This window comes from Anser brachyrhynchus (genome assembly GCF_964034855.1).
Source record: "Anser brachyrhynchus genome assembly, chromosome: 7".
Lineage (NCBI taxonomy): Eukaryota > Metazoa > Chordata > Aves > Anseriformes > Anatidae > Anser > Anser brachyrhynchus.
In genome coordinates, this window is record NC_137701.1 from 9,267,994 (window position 1) to 9,284,493 (window position 16,500).

Here is a 16,500-nt window from a genome sequence, read left to right on the forward strand (position 1 = left end):
ATTTGATGAAGTTTGCAGGCAATTAGAGCAATTTATTTCACTATTAACGTGACAGACTAAATGGAAATCAGCTATGGGTGAAAATGCAGTTTTATTGCCCAGCATTCAGACCACCATGTAATTAATAATGAAACAGGGGTGAGGGGCATCCACAATTGACTCCTCCAGCAAGGCAACATCCATCACAGCCTTACCTCCTGCCAGCTCAACACCGAGACAGTGTTTGGGGTGGGGGTGGGTGTCTGCCTGCATCTAACACTGCAGAGGGGATTTCTTTCCACTGTGCAAAGGGCATTTCCCATGCGGCTAGGTTATCCCTGCTTCCTCTGCATACAATCCAGTACTTCAGGATAAATTTCACTCTTTATGCACGTTAGCCAATGCCCACGTATTTCCTTACCCTCCTAGTGGCAGGTAGTGCTCTGAACACTTCTAGCATATTGGTCACAGCCACTGAGTAGCTGTTCCTGAAAGACTCTCCAGCAACGGAGTTTGCAGTCAGTTATATTTGACAGGTTGTAGATCTGTTTGAGGTTAATAAAATGCTTCCTTTCTAAAATAGCTGCTTTGTCTGGCAGCACATACAGTGATAGATGTGCAAAATGTTTGCTCTAAATAATTCCTCCCTTTGCCCATCTTCCACTCAATACTGCCTCTTTGCGAAAGATTTTTAAAAAACTTGTATACAAGCCTGCTTGTGAGCTTACATCATAAAAATAAAATAGGCAAGTTTAAAAGGTGTGATTTATTTATTTTTTTTAAGAAACTTTAATGGGATTTTCTTTCAGGAAATCTGCACAGCATCAAGGTTTCTGCAAATAAAGTCTCTTTGCAGTGACTCCAGCTGGCCACCCAAAAATTGCAGATACATTTGAAAATCTGTTACTAAACTACTCTATCTTGCAACATATTACACACAACTCAGTTATTATTACTTCCAACTTCAGAGTTGGTCTATCCACTAATAACCATCACCATGGGAACAAGGAAACAAGCACCAGTGAGAGGGAAAATATTTTCTTAATCCTTGAAAACCTACAGAGATGTGCCTACCCTGTCTTGGTTGCATTTCAGCAATTTATTACTGAAACAACATGCAACACTGAAATCAATGGTATTCCATCTAAAATTAAGAATGTTTTTCTGGATCAGAATTTCAGTTTGAATAAAGATACCCATTTCTGTTCCCAGGACAGCAAACATGCTTTACGGATCAATTTCAGGTTCAGTTTCAAAAGGAAGGAGAGAACCCTGAAAGCTTTGATCTGGCAGATCTTGAGAAAACAAGTATTCTGTGGTGTCAATACTCCCATTTATTTTACCTTATATTTTTTTCAGGAAAGGAACCACGAAAATGAAGGAAACTATCCCAATTAAATCTACTCCATTAGCTTAACTTCAGCTATGAATGTAACAAATTCACCTATACAGAAAATAATGCAGCCAAGTCAACGCAGCATTAATACATCCTTACAGCAGACAGTGCTATATCATTGATTTACAAGACCTGACACGGTTGACTTATTATGTGTACTGGTATATACAGTGGCAAAGGACATGCACATGATCAAAAAACACGTGTACGTTTTAACAGTGAAGAGCCAGCATACTAATTTGTAATAACAATAGGTAAGAACCTGGCCCTATTGTAGTCAATTAAAAGCTTATGACAGTCTTCATTGTGGCCAGAACTACAGCCTGGCATCTTCTGAAGAGGCATGCATGGTACAAAAACCTCCATCATCTCCTGAAATCAGACAAGCTCCTTAGAAGGTCCACTTTAATTAAACCCATTAAGGAGTAAGAAAAGGATTTGATGCACAAAACAACTCATGAAGGATCTATGACACTGCCATTAGACATGAAGTTGTACACTTGTTTAAGAAGTGTATGGCACTGATGCATTAATTACACTTAAAAAAAAAAAGAGCAAAACAGGCGGCCATCTTCTATATCAAGAGGAATGCCTTGATCCTGACTTGCAGCTTCGCTGCCTGTTAGCTGCTATGCTTTTCCCTTGTCAGGACATCAGAAAGCTGCCTCAGTAGCAACGAGCCCATAGCTATTAATTTTTCATAGGGAATACATATTGCCACAGCACTGTGAAGAGTTATTGATAAGGAGAAATGAAAAATCAAAGAGAAAGCGAAGCATCTTTAATTCTCCCCTCGGTCTCTGGTTGAAAATTGAGAGCACCTCAGTAAGGCAGAAGGCAACATTGCACAGGTAACGCTGTGGGAAGTTCCCTGCTGCTGCTCCATGAACTCAGCAAACATGACGAGGCAGCGTTATGGACAACACTTACACACAGCTGAGCACAACGCAGCAAGCCGCTTTGAGTGGGAGGATAACAAAATGCTCTGTCTGTGGTAAAGAAAAACAGGCTCCTGCTCTCAACAAACCCATCTTGTTACCAAATATTTTAAAAGACTGCAATGGAGCAGAGCAGCAAAACAACACACACCAGCCCTTTTCATATTGACTGTGTATGAGCACACAACTCATTAGAAATCTCAGGAGACATCATCCCCCCCGCTATTAAGAGAATGCATTAATAATGACATTATTTTAATGCTTTTTCAATTTGCATTTACCCAAATGCCATCATGTTAAGCGGTGTTAATTACATGGTTTTGTCTGGGACATCACATTTTCAGTAGCATCTGCTGAGCTCCTGACATGCGAGACCTGTCACATTTCAATTTTTTGACAACCATCATGCTAAAGCGGTGGCGACAATTCATGAGGGCTTCTCCAAAATTGTAGAGATGCAGCAGCTCCTGCTTTGCATACCCCTTTTACGTCCCCTCCATGTTTCTCTGAGCTATAGAAAAAGCTATATGGGAAAAAGATCTCGTCTCCAAAGCTCTTTATTATTATTTTTTTATGCTTCAACTAAAGGCAGACCTTTGTGTCTGTGAACCCAACTTCAGGTACTCAGTACCTGGCCACAGTATCACATATCTGTACACCATACCATGAGGTATCCAGGCTGAAAAAAAAAGTAGCGATTTTATCGGGGTTTTGGCTGAGGGGGAAGCAAGCAGTAGGACCAAGGGCAGGAAAGTGACAGCACCACGTTTTCTCCGTCAATATACGCTCTCCAGGATGGATTCAAACAATTTCCTTCCCCTGTGGGCCAACACAGGTAATTTTTCTACTGGGCTCCAGTTTTGCCTGTTTTAAACTCAGTCCCCCCCAAGCTGCTTAAGCCTGGGGGCCACCCGCCACAGACATTTTCCTCAGTAACTTACCTCAAAAACACCTCAAAAAAGCCCCCAAACCCACAGGTCCCTTCAGGGGAGGCCAATGCCTGACCACTGGAACACTCCAAGGAGAAGGGGGGCTGTGGGGCCCACTTTGTGCCCCTACGGGGCAGACCCTGGCCCTGCTGAACCCCCCAGGAGAGCATGGAAGCCACTCACCATTTCCTCCCCAAGAACCCCACTTAACTGAGTGGCCCTTTCACAGGAAAAAATGCAAAGAAAAGGAACTAGAGACATACCTGAAGGAGAAGGAAATATTGCAAATGCTCCCAAAGTCTGTGGAAGGTCCTGGCCTGCCTTGTTGTATGTAAATATTCAGTGGTTACCGCTGAGGGGTCGTTGCAACGGGCTGGTGGAGCTGCCCAGATGCCCACCAAAAAACACAACATGAGCATCACCCATGAGCCAGGCACCACTGGTGGATACAACCCCTTCTCTCTGTCAACGTTCTGAGGTGAAAATATTTCCTGAGGAGAACAAGGTGCTGCCCCTGAGGCGGAGACCTCCTGCCTCCTCCCAGCTCCTCCATGAGGAGAGCCCGGCACTGTCCCTGAGGGCAGCCCCTCAGCAGGACCCCCCAGAGGCAGGGAGAAGCTGCAGAAAATGGTGGGGCCAGCTGAGAGCTGGTAAAGCAGCACTCGGGGATGGTGAAGCCAAAAGAGCTCACAAAAGCCCCTGCATCGTCCACAGCTGCTGAAGATATTAAGGGAAATCCCACACCCACTGTCTAATTTGTGGCAGATGGATCAGAAAAGCTACCTTTAAGCAAAAAGAGTTTACAGCAGGCAGCTTGAGGCCATGGTGGAATTCACCCCACAGTTGTGGAGGAACTTGAATGGGAAAACACACAAGAGCAGGCCAAAAGGTGCAGCCTCAGCGCCTGCAGCTGCTGGGCCATGTAATGGCGGCTGGACGGAACGAGTCCCTTCTCCAAAATGGCCACCAGGGCATCCTAGGAGCTGGAGAGCTCCGAGCCCAGTTTACAGTCCTGCTAGGATGGTAGAGCTCTTTATAAAGAATAAAACACTGGTCACACAGATAGAAACTTGTGGGGAAACAATTAGCCTGTCTCCCAAAACAGGAAATCCTGCCTCAATAAAATGGATGCATGAGACAGTCAGTTGGTGTATGGATGAAAGGAATTTTCAAAAGGCCTTTCACAAATCCCCCCATGAAAAATAATTTTAAATATTTCTTCATTTTATACTATTTCTAAATATTTTATATTTTACATTATTTTTAGTGTTACATTATTAAATAAAGCTACCATGGGCCTGAAGGAAAGGCTCTTTTATGGACTAAAAGCTGGTTAAGAAGCAAAAGGTTTTGGGATAAAGTAAAGCTCGCACTGTGGTTTCCAGGGATACATATTTGCAAGGACTTAATTCAACACCTTCCATCAGAGACATGGAGAAGGAAGTAAACTGTGAAATCTTAAGGCCTGGAGATGAAACTAAACCATTCTGGGTAGTGAAATGCTGCATCAACAGTGAGGAACTCCAGCAGAAACCCAAAGCTGAGTGAGTGAGCAAGAAGGAAACAGCTGAGCCTGACTAGTTCAGTTCATTATCCTTAGCTGCTTTACCTTTAATCTAAACAATGCCTACGTAATGCTGAAAATGAGGGCAGTCACACCTTCAGATCTTGGAGTCATCGCTGACAGTTATCTGAAATCATCAGCTCATTGTGCAGTGGCCTCCAAAAAAAAAAGTCAACAAAATGCTGTGAATCATCTGGAGGAATACTGTGAAAGGGACAGGTGTTGTTCTGCCACTTCACAAACCCCCCGAATGCCCCCATCCTGTACGCAGTCCTGGCCTCGGGAAGGTTGCAACAGTTAGCCAAGGTCAACTGATGTGGTAAAGGGGATGGAGCTGCTGTCTTGAACGAGGAGATACTACCCAGCTTAATAATGAATTATTAGGAGAACAATTATTATTATATGAAGAGAAACATGAACTATATGAGAAGAAACCTGAAGTGGAATTGTGGTTTTAAGGTTTACAAAAATCATGAACACAGTGGATAAGCTTAAGGAATTGCACTTTGCCAAGTGCTACAGAATGAGAAGCAAGGGGAATTGGAAAAAATTTTGAGAATACTGATTTTCTAAGAGGTATAAAGAAAATGTATTTGCTCAGGAGGTGGTGAACACCTAGGACTTGTTGCCTGCCCCATGAGGCTGAGAAAACAGGCAATGCCAGGGGATTCAAAATGAGTCAGACAATAGGTCCACGGGCACATACCGGGAGGGTAGGCAGGGACCTGACCTCCCCACAACAACTGTGGATGGTACTGAGGAGAAGCTCTCCCGAAGCACCACCCTTTTTAACATGCTGAGGGACAGAAAAGTCGGCTGGCTAGACCACTGGTCAGACTCAACAGGCACACTGATGGAAATGCAGAGCGCTATACAGCAGGACCTTATAAGACCCTCCTAAATGCTTAAAAAAAAAAAAAGCCATTTGAAAGATTTTCCTGCTAACCAAATCTTTGCACAAGCCTCAGATTTTTCAGTACTGATGTGTAAACAGAACATTAGTGTGTCAGGGCACTTTAAAACTCATTTGCGTCACAGAGGTAAGGAGGGAAAAAAAGGGTTGGAGAAAAACTAAAGGAAGAACAAGAAAGAAGAACAATACCCAAATAATTGCATCATTCCAAATGTTCAGCTGAAGTCTCCAGCCAGGTCTTCAGTGCCCTGAGTGCTTTCCTCATCCTCGGTGTGTCAGTATAAATTATCATCAACATTAATTCTTCTGTTTCTTCCCTTTCCTAACAGATGTAGTAATCACGCTTTTGGACACTGGCAGTATTTCTAATTGTATGATGGGAGCAGAGTTAGAATGAATTAATGATCCAAGTTAGATAGGAAATCCGAGTTAATTTTGTGCCGTTTTTTTGAGGGGTTACTTACGGCTGGAGGTGTTCTTGTAGGCTTCTAGCTTTGTCACAGGATCTAGCCATGCATGCCAATGAGAAAACAGGCATTGCAGGAAGAGAATAGGCCAGATATTGAAGGACCCACTGCCACAAAAGTACTTTCTTAGTGGCAACAGGCCTCGGATAGTAGCTGGAGTCAATGCAAAGTAGTACTGCCAGAAATTAAATTTCCCTGCTGGGAGCACGGTAGAGTGATTCCTTTTCAGCATTTCTTGGTCTCCCCCCACAGCCCCTGTTTTTCCTTGTCTATTCACCTATCTGACTGCTTCCTGCATATCAAGAGACAGCTGCTTTCCAGAAAACAACATGAACAAGTCACAGATGCACAAAAATACAGACTACTTCAAATACAATTAAAATGATCAAGGCCACCCCAGTCTTTAGGCAACTGTGCAAGCGAACTGCTAACTAGGAGGAGATACAAGCTCCGGAGCTGATGCAGATCAGATGCCCTGGGCCTGTGAGGAATGAGTATATAGCTCAAATTATGCACTTTGCCACTGGGGAGACAGTCACAACACCTAGCTAATCTATACAAGCACACTGCCAGCTTTTACAGGCGGCCACTTGCTGGAGGTATTGTAAGCTGTCACAAAAGAGGCTGAGACAAAGGAAGGGGAAGGAGCAGAGCACATATGAATAAAGCTTGGTTTCATTCAGGATTACAACTCCTGTTCTACTCCAGAAGTTTTAAAACTAGTTAATCTACCATATATCATATATCAGATTATGCATCTAGCAAAATTGCAACTATTCAGCTAATATTGGAGGCTCAAATGAAGTTGTTAAAGAGGATATAATTCTCGAAGGAAATCATTACGTTCACAGTTCTCCAGATTAATAACAAGATTTAAAAGTTTTCCATGTTTAACTATTTTGGGTGGCTTCGGTTTAGGGTATGAAATTTGCCCAAGAGACAAACTTTTCCATAAAGGGTTGTGTCCCATATCTGAACTGACAGTTACTTTCTAGAGTCCGAATTCCCCACTAATATACATGCATTTTAGAATTACTCCTGCTATATTTCTGCATGTGCTTCCTGAAGCCTTTACCAAGACTTCTAGAAGAAAATACCACACACACAATACTGCAATGCAAATATAAGCTTTACAATGGATGTAGAGTCGCATCTGATGTAACAAGAAAAGACTCAGTCTTATCCACCATCATTCACTGGAGTTATTGTTACTCACCAGTAAAAAGCATTTAAACAGCACAAAACCAACCCAAATGCTGTTTCTCCACGTGACCAGTACAAAAAAGTCCTATCCACATGACATGCCACTTGTATGTAAGAGACTGACCCGAACCCAAGGCTTCTCCAACTTGCAGGGAGCCTCAGCTAAGCTGACCTCAGCTCCAAGTCCTGGAGCAGAACTGAGCTCAGGTATGTATCTACCCCAGCACTGGAAAATACATTTAATGCTCCTAATGTAGTGCCAGTCGTGTACACTAGTTAGCAACAAGCTGAATCAACTCGAAGCATGCACAAACCGGCAGGGCTCAGCTTCTACAAGGGATGAGAGGTCCCCTGAGGGCTCTATGTATATTTTATGATTCAACTTCTCTAGTTCGGGTCTTGAATTCCTATTTTTACTGTCATGACAATTTTTTTAAATAAGCAAAAGCAGTTGACAAACGCTGCGCTCACTGCCTTGCTCAGCAAACTACTGCGCTTAAATAACTCTCACCGTATCTCAACTTTTAAGCAAGACACAGGTGAGAAGAACCCTTCTGGCTCAGACACCAGCACCACCTCTCTCGACAGAAGTCAGCTGGCCAGCCTTTTGCTATGACAAACATCAAGACTCCTCAGCATTGCCTTTCAACAGATTCAGCTACTACATACTTGCAGCAAGCAAAGACTTGCTCCAATTCCCAGTTCACACTCTTTCCTTTATCATTAGATTTCTCCTACTCAGTGTACACAAGCTGCATGGCAACTCTCACTCACACCGAAATAAGCTTTCAGGTGAATTTACCTTGGAGTCCCCTGTGACTGTGAGCAAGTTCCCAATCACTCTCTCACAGCATTGCACCCACACTGCCCCTGGCATTTGGATAAAAGTGGTTTGTCAATAAAGCGCTGAAAGAAATTGCCTGCTTGGAGTGTGTAGCATCAGCTGACGGACAGGAACTGAGCAACTAGCTTCTCCTTAAAAAAAAGGATAATTTTTAAGTGTCAGGAAAAGAATGCGGGCCCATTTGGTTCCTTTTAAAAAACACCGAACAAAAAATCCATTTTTCTTTCAGCATTCCAGCTTGGCCTCTCTGAAGAGGAGCAGGAGATTTTTCTTTTTGGTTTGAAAGCGGATGGTGATGTTTAACAGGTTATATAGCTGCAGGCATTATTATTTTTCAAGCTACTAGCAGCTTCGACGTGCTTTTCCTTTCACTGTGGCATTCCAGAAATGCCGAGCTTTAACCTTACACACTAAGACAACAGACCTGTGTCTTTGCATTAACTCAGTTACAACTGCTGCTGAGTTACAGGAGTATTAAAGATTAAGGTTACCATGTCAGCTGGCCACAAATCTAACTAGTGACAGCTTATTGTCTCTTTATAATTAGAATTGCCTAGAACCTTTGCAAGGAGCATGACCTGCAATTTTTGCCCTTTTTTTAAATCACCTTTTCATTTATCCTATATATACGTACACACAAAATGTACATGTGTATGCAAGAGTCATCTTCCTACTGCTGGTATTGAGACAGCGCAGCTAATAATCTTGTTGATACATAAGCTCACTGATTTCAGTTATTTGCCACAGTGAGAAGACAACTCTGAGAAGACAACTGATTGCCTTACATGAAGGAGACAAATGCTGAAGGGGTATATAATGTCATTTCTCTCAAACTGGAAAATTATACGTGGAATATGCAACTACATACCAAGCAGGACATGCCTGAAAGTGTCAGACCTCTAAAGGAACAGCTTGCAAATCACATGGCATAACATGGAAGAACTTCATATAGAAAAACAAATCTAAAATATCAGATAAAAAACAAACCCAGTTGCCTCAGATAACTGAGCAGGGTTAAGTTTGTGCACACCATTTCAGGCAGGACTAAGAAGACAGCAGCTCTCTGAATTCCTCTCTTTACACCTTGTAAGATTTATCCCCCTAAACCCCGTTTAGCGAAAGCAAAACAAGAGAATTTTTAAGAGTAATGAACATCTTTTTCCAACCCCCACTCCACTCTGTCCTTCAGTTTTACTGCTGTACTTCTTTCCATCATGCTTGTACTGCTTACTGTTAGCATACAGAAAGCAAACAGTGAGCTAAATCAACCTCTACCTGACATTAGGGAAGTAGATGACATTCCCTATCACGCAAGAAGTAAGATACATGTTGATGGCCATCCTTCACCCCCTCCAGATCCAGCAGACAGCTGGAAGAAGGGTGGCTTAATTCCCTCTCCATCAGTGATCTGAGGTCAGAAGAGCAGCCATGTCTGGGCTCCCCAGCATTCAAACGCGGGAGCCCTGAACAGACGGGGCACATGGTGACTTGACAACACTCACCTCTTTCTTCCCCAAAGAATATGAAAAGATGGACTAAGACAAGCCTTGTGCCAAGCTCTATAATGCATTTCTAATGACATACGCTGAAAATCAATGCTTCTCCAATGTCCTGCCATCTCCTCGGGCTTGCCAGCAGAGTGGAAAGCAGATATTCAATACTTGACACAGATTACTTCTGAATGTTAAAATATATTAACAAATATATCCTGCTGACATAGCATATCTCGTTTCGGGTGTTTGCTATAAGAACACACCAGTGTTAAAAAAACAAACACACACCCCACTCCACAGCCCACCACTAAGTTCAAGTGTTTTATGCAAAGATTTGTAACATCCACAGACACCAAGAAATTCTTGGCTCACTCAATTCATCTAAGTTAGCCCCTTTATTTCAGCACATGTAATTTATTTTTTTCCTCTGTTGCATCCCTTTCTACCTCACACACTTCATCTAGCTTCTAGGAACAATGCAGAAAGTGTTCTTTTTCCTTTTAGAGAACGCTGTTGCCACAGTTAATTTGCTCTCTTGGAATAAATATATTAGAGATGGGACAGAAGAAATGTAAAGTCGTCTTAACCTATCACAACCTCTGAGTTAAAGCCAGCACACGCAAACTTTTTGCTCTTTCATTAATTTGGGATGGAGTCACAGAAGTCCCTCATATAAAATGAAAGCTAGTTACTCCAAATAGGATGCCAGCTCCCATTTCAACATGAGGACTACACTCTCAGAACTGCTCCACGTGGCGTTTGAGCCATTGTTGTCAGTTTTAAACTGCATAGCCACCAGCCGGAGTCCAAACCCACGGGTACAGGTGGATGCATGTCCGCACAGGCGTGCACGTTACTGCAATCCGCACAGAACCAGAATTATAGCCACATGACAGGTTAATTCTCATGAAAGCAGCAACCAAGGAGCTGGCAAGGGGACGAGAGCTGTGGGGAGCTGCCATGGGCGAGGGGGTGGCAGTGCTGAGGCTGGGGCGGCAGCTGGTGCAGAGCGGAGCAGCCAAGCAGCCCAGATGTCTCCTGCCAAAGGAGGAAGGCGACTGCGGGGAAAGAACGGAGCCAGCTGCCTCGCATGTCTCACCCTGTCTGATGGAAAGGTCCCTGGGATTTTTGGCACGCTGCCCCCTCCCCAGGCAAAGCCTGAGAGGGGGAGAGTGCACAGAGAAGTAGGAGAGACCTCAAGATCACCATCACCTTCAAAGGTTTCTGCAGAGCAAGTGACACTTGTCCAAAAAAAAAAAAGCATTCCGCTAAAAAAGAAGTCAATCCTTCCACAAAACGATTTTGTAAAGAATGGTAGCAATGGATCATCTACACCAACAGACAGGAGCCATGGCACACACTGAGAAAAACACCAGAATTGCTGACAGGGAGAACAAGGGAAAACCCCCATTGGCAAAAACAGCAGCTTGGATTCTGCGGCTTACCCTCTGCTTTGCATAAAGTGGTACCTCTGGTATTAGTTAAATATTTATGATCCTACATACACACATACCTGCACAGGAGACGCCAGGAGTTTGTTCTGCCATCCAATAAAGTGAGGCAGGAAACAGAAAATAAATATGCCAGGGATTTATTTTTATTTTTTTATTTTTTGTATATATAATGAATGTGATTTTGCCAAGGACATTTATGACTAGCAGAAGAAAGGCAACACAGAAACTGAAAGCAACTTCAACTGATAGGAGCAGAAGAGAAGTGCCTCAATATTCAGCCGCTCACCATTGTATCACATTAATCCAACCCAAGCGGAAACGTAATAGCAAGGTTGTGGCTAGGTACCTGTAATGTACTTTCCTTGCTTTTATTTTTACATATCAGATTTTCTGCCCTTGGCTTTCAGCCTCTCGTCCTGTTGCACCTCACACACTGAGGGACCTAGATGGAATCAGGCAGTGGAGTTAGGTATAGAGGCATATGTTTGCCTTTGCATACAGTTGAATCACTTCTTTGTGCTTCAGTCAGTAACTGAGGGAACTCTTATTTCACATTTTCTTGGGGGAAATCAACCCCTTTCAGTCACACAGCCTGACATCCCCTTTGCTTTCTTGCTGTGCAAAATCTCACATCATCAGCAAACAAACATGACCGGCTTCCACATCGCTACAAACATAGCTGAAGATGAATGCACACCACTGTATGAAAGCTCCATAGGGTACAAAAGCAAACATCAAGAAATCTGAAGAAAGCTGTTCTGTGTTACAGGGCAAAGTGCTGTTACTCTTTGTGCACAGACTCTAGGTGGGGACCCAAATCCTACCTCCCCCATCTAAGGGGTTAGACAGTGTTTTCCATGAAGAAATGGCAGTAAGACTAGCAAGCACAGGGATCTGGACCTGCTTTTCCGATGCACTAGCTGCCAGACTTTAAAAACAGGGTGATAAAGAAGACTTTCCCCTGCTGCTGCTTGAAATGTTTACTATGGAAATAAAACTCTTTTCTTAAGAGCGACTGATTGGGCTGACTGAAAATTTCAGCTACTCGATACTGGGGTGTGTGTATGGGAAAAGAGAAGCAGAAGGTAGAAGTCATCCTGAACAAGAACTTGCACATCCAATTTTCCTTGGAAATTCTGATGCCCAAAAATATCACTTACCTGACTGTCAAGAAGTAAGTTCTGTATGAAATATTCCAGCTATTGGATTACTGTGCAAAACCTCTACAGCAACTACTTGTAAATAACAAAACACTCATACTACTGTGCCACATAACTGTTGACATATACCAACTATTTATGGAGTCGTGCATCCACAGACTGTGCCATCTTTTATAGAAAACAGGGGTGCAGCACATTGAGGAGATCTTTCATTCTCAACTAGCTCTGCAGTACTTCAGTTCCACTGTGGGTCCTATTTTTGATGTCTTATCCCTTATGTTGTTTCAAATCATTTGGTTTCTTCTGCATCCTTGGGTCTCATTAAGTCCATCAAGCTTACAGTCAGTTTCAATGGGAGTTGGCCACCCAGCTCTTCTGAAAACACAAGATTATGCCACTTGACCTTATTATGGGAAGAAAAACATCTTATCTAGATACATGAGACAAGCATCAACTCCACGTCCCTATCAGGAATCCCTGCTAATTACCTCACTTCACATCTCCCATTATTTAAGCATCCAATTCACCAAAGACTCCAGTAGGTGAAATGACAGAGGAACAACAACAAAAGTAATGGGGAAAGGAATTCCAGCAACCCGAAACGCAGCAGGCCTATCATTCGCCAGCTGCAGGCCCAGAGCTCAGCAGCACTGATTAATAAGGTAATGCTCAAGGTTTGAAAACCATTCTCTAGACACCTCACATTATAGCAGCATCTGCTACTTGGTCTGCACGTACACAGATATTCCTTGTAGGCAACACCCTTAAGGAAAAAAAAAAATAGCAATATTTGATGCCATCCTAAACTGCTAAACTCAATTACCTAGTCAAACCAGACTCTTGCTCTAAACCAGACAGGGTTGTTGCTGCAGCTTTACAGCCTGGCACGATGAATCAAGGTTTATATCCTGTTACCAAACACCAGTAGGTTTATATCCTCTGTTATCAAACACCAGTAACAGTGACCTGGCAAGGTGGGAACTCAGCTCTGCCACCAGCCTGCTGGGTGACACTGTTGGAGCTCTCACCTCTCTGTGCTTGTTTCTCCTCTCCCTCCTCACCTTTCTGAGCTGTAAGCTCTTTCTAAAGCCTGCTGGTGTTTGCCCTATACCCAAGAGAAGAAGGCCTCAGCTTCATTTAGAGAATGAAATGCAACTTTTACTCTAACATGCGTGAATACGTACTATACACACAGAAATCTTGTGGGCAGTTGTCAGTTTTCCTCTCAGCCCCCTTGCCTTTACCACCCAAAACTGTCACGAGAAAAGACACAGAATGCTTAACAATGGTTAAACAACAATCTTTAAGCACTAATAAAAAAAATAAACAAGAGATCTTAGCAAGTTAAAATTCATATTTGCACACGCAAACACAGACACACACTACAGAGCTCGCATCATATTCATGGCATGCAGCGTAACCATTGGGGAAGGCTTTATTAGATGAAAATAGGCCTGTTGTAAGAGATTTCCTTGCAATTATTCTGCTGCCATTATCCTGGCCAGGCATTCATGCAGCTTTTCAAATTAATATGCTTAGTTTTCTGAGCAGGAGATCAGAATAGTGGATTTCTATGGGGAACTCAATTACCAAAGAAAATGATTGCTTGAGCATTCAAGAAATTGGAACTACATCTAATTGTGAATAGTAGATTATTATCTGGATTATGGAAGACACTTTGAAATGAAGTCAGACACATAGCTATATACATCTCAAGGATGGTACCTGCTAAGGTTTCTAGGACTACTATCAGACACAGGGGCTGGCTCTCCAACAGAAAACTGAAGCTACCAATGTGTCTTGTTGGCTTTCAGCCAGGAATGCAAAAAGCCAATATCCCTGCTGAGAAGTTAAAAAGCAGAGAACAACACCACCAAAAATCACCGAGGGAGTTTGCCTGGGACTTGTTCCTTTCCCATTTTGTATTCCTTTGGTGTGGACGAATGTTAGCCTGTTTCTGTTGCTGTAGGGTTGGTGGTTTTGCTTTTGGAAGACTGCAGATTGCTGGGTGCGTTCAGGTGGTGGCCGTACTTAGAGCAGCACAGCTGTACTGCCTGACATTACAGTGCAGAGATGAGCTTAAATGGTGGAACTGGAAGGCAAGAAGAAAAGGGCTTAAGCCCAAGAAGCTTGGGATTGTTCAGAGTGCAAAATGGGACACACTGCAGGGGAAAGATCTGAGGATTCTGTTCAATTTCTCTCTGAAGATAAGCAAGTACCACAAGGGAGAAAAAGATGATAGCATTGAGAAAACATTTGAGAATTACAGCAGACATGAAAGGATATAGAGTCTATAGGATGCATACTGAGTAAATATCTGGCAGAAACGATGCATGAAGCATACCTTGCAGATTAACATCAAAGAAGTACGAAGACTACAGAAACAGCTGGGAACGATGCTGGAGCTCAGACAGTGGGAGTAAGGATATAACAGCAGAGAGGCAACGTGGACAACTGGAGACCTGCAGGTACTTATGTGCAGACTAGATAAGCAGAATATCTGTGGCACAAAGCAAAACAAACAAACAAAAGCGCCAGTCCCCTCTTCCCTCCATCCAGGAAACGGGAAACTGAACTGAGGAACAAGCTGGCTGCACAGGAGAGCACACTGAAAAGCCAAGGTGAAGTAAGCATTTTTTATTTTTTTCCCCACAAGAATTCTATGAAGAACCTAGTTGCACCACAAAGTACGACCCTCCAGAGATGGGGGAAAGACCTTTATTCCCACCCTGGTGAGAAAGGCACAGGCACCTCCTCACTACCGATCATTTCATGCAGGAAGAGGCTCAGAGGCAGCCTATCCAGGTAGCAGGGGAGCCCATTTTCAGAGGGGACACTCAGAAACTGAGATCATTCAGCCTCAGAGAATACAGGCTAAGGGAGCATTTAGTGTTTACTACACTGACATTAAGAAGAAAACATGTATTTCCAAAAACCAACCAGACAGAAACAAAGTAGTTGCTTAATACAATACTGTCACACAAACAAACAAGAGGAAGGCACTGAGAGTAATGCCCAAGCTAGAAATAAGGGTTTCCTAACATCCCAGGAACCCCTGAACTTTCCTACCAGACAAAGCAAAAATGGCAGCCTAGTGCTATAAGACGTCACAACGAATGTGTGGAAGGGATTGCGTGATACAACAGTTGGAAACTTCAAAGGACTGAACTGGATAGCCTTATGGTCCATCCATATCAGGGAACATCTTAGATTTTTCATACGTAAATACATTTTTACCACCATAACCCCAGTTTTGTTCACAGAAGAAAGCAAACTCTCTGCCTTGTAATTTTGCCCACCAACTCGTAATACGGAAACCCTCCATTTACTATTCAAAACATAGCTAATCTCCTTAAAAATACCTTCTGGATAATCTTTTCTATATCACGCTTCCAGGTATACAACTGAGTACCTGTTTTTTTCACAGCTGGTCAGAAGTGCATTTCAATACAACATCACCCTTCCAGAGACACTTTCCAGACTTGGCTTTGTAGTACCACGCAGACTCATCAGTAACTCACTCCACCAGCCCCTAAAATCCATCAGAGAGCGCTCTATTCTTTTTACACCCCTATAAAACTTGAGTTGTGACCCACCACGTTTTGTCTGCACTCTGACTTCAGGTAGTTTGACCGAGCCATTTCAGCTATATGGCTTTCTGACAAAAAACTGGTGTTACTCATACATTTTGAAGGTTACTGCATCACCGCCTGCCATTTCCTACTGCAGAAAAAAATGACTTCAGCCTTGAGACTTCAAGCAGGGTGCCATGAGAGATCTCAGAGGAGTTTAATGCAAGGGCCAGCTCAGAAGGAGAGAAAGGCCGGCTTATGAAGTTACTCAACAGCAAGTGTCTACTTTGAGGCAAATTCTTTGGATTTGGTGGGCTTGGTTCTTCATTTAATCGCTGACAGGTATCAAAGCTGGTGACACCACAAGCAGGACCTTCTAAATTTGTTTTTATTTCTAACACTGCCCCCAGTTTCATCACCCACTGAGCTACAATTCAGAGGCCAGGTGTAACCATACCACGAAATGCAAACAGTCTGTGATCATAGTCCATCACCATACAGCCAAACAAGAAACCAGCTCTTCCTAAGGTCTGCAAATATCTCCCACTTGCCAACAGAGCTCTCAGTTCCATGGCACCTGGGACTTAC

The 16,500-nt window shown here is 43.1% G+C and overlaps 1 protein-coding gene and 1 long non-coding RNA gene across 11 annotated transcripts in view; both read right to left on the reverse strand.

The window, feature by feature from the left end:
* Positions 1-16,494, reverse strand: part of LOC308198328 — a 43,222-nt gene extending 26,728 nt beyond the window's left edge. Inside the window, exons 1-2 of the long non-coding RNA XR_013953849.1 lie at positions 14,282-16,494; positions 1-13,773 (exon numbers count right to left, since the gene is read on the reverse strand). The exon at positions 1-13,773 is cut by the window's left edge and continues 26,728 nt beyond it. This is a non-coding gene — a long non-coding RNA (uncharacterized lncRNA). The remainder of the gene's footprint in view (positions 13,774-14,281) is intronic.
* Positions 1-16,500, reverse strand: part of ERBB4 (erb-b2 receptor tyrosine kinase 4) — a 580,719-nt gene that overhangs the window by 470,502 nt on the left and 93,717 nt on the right. The window lies entirely within an intron of this gene.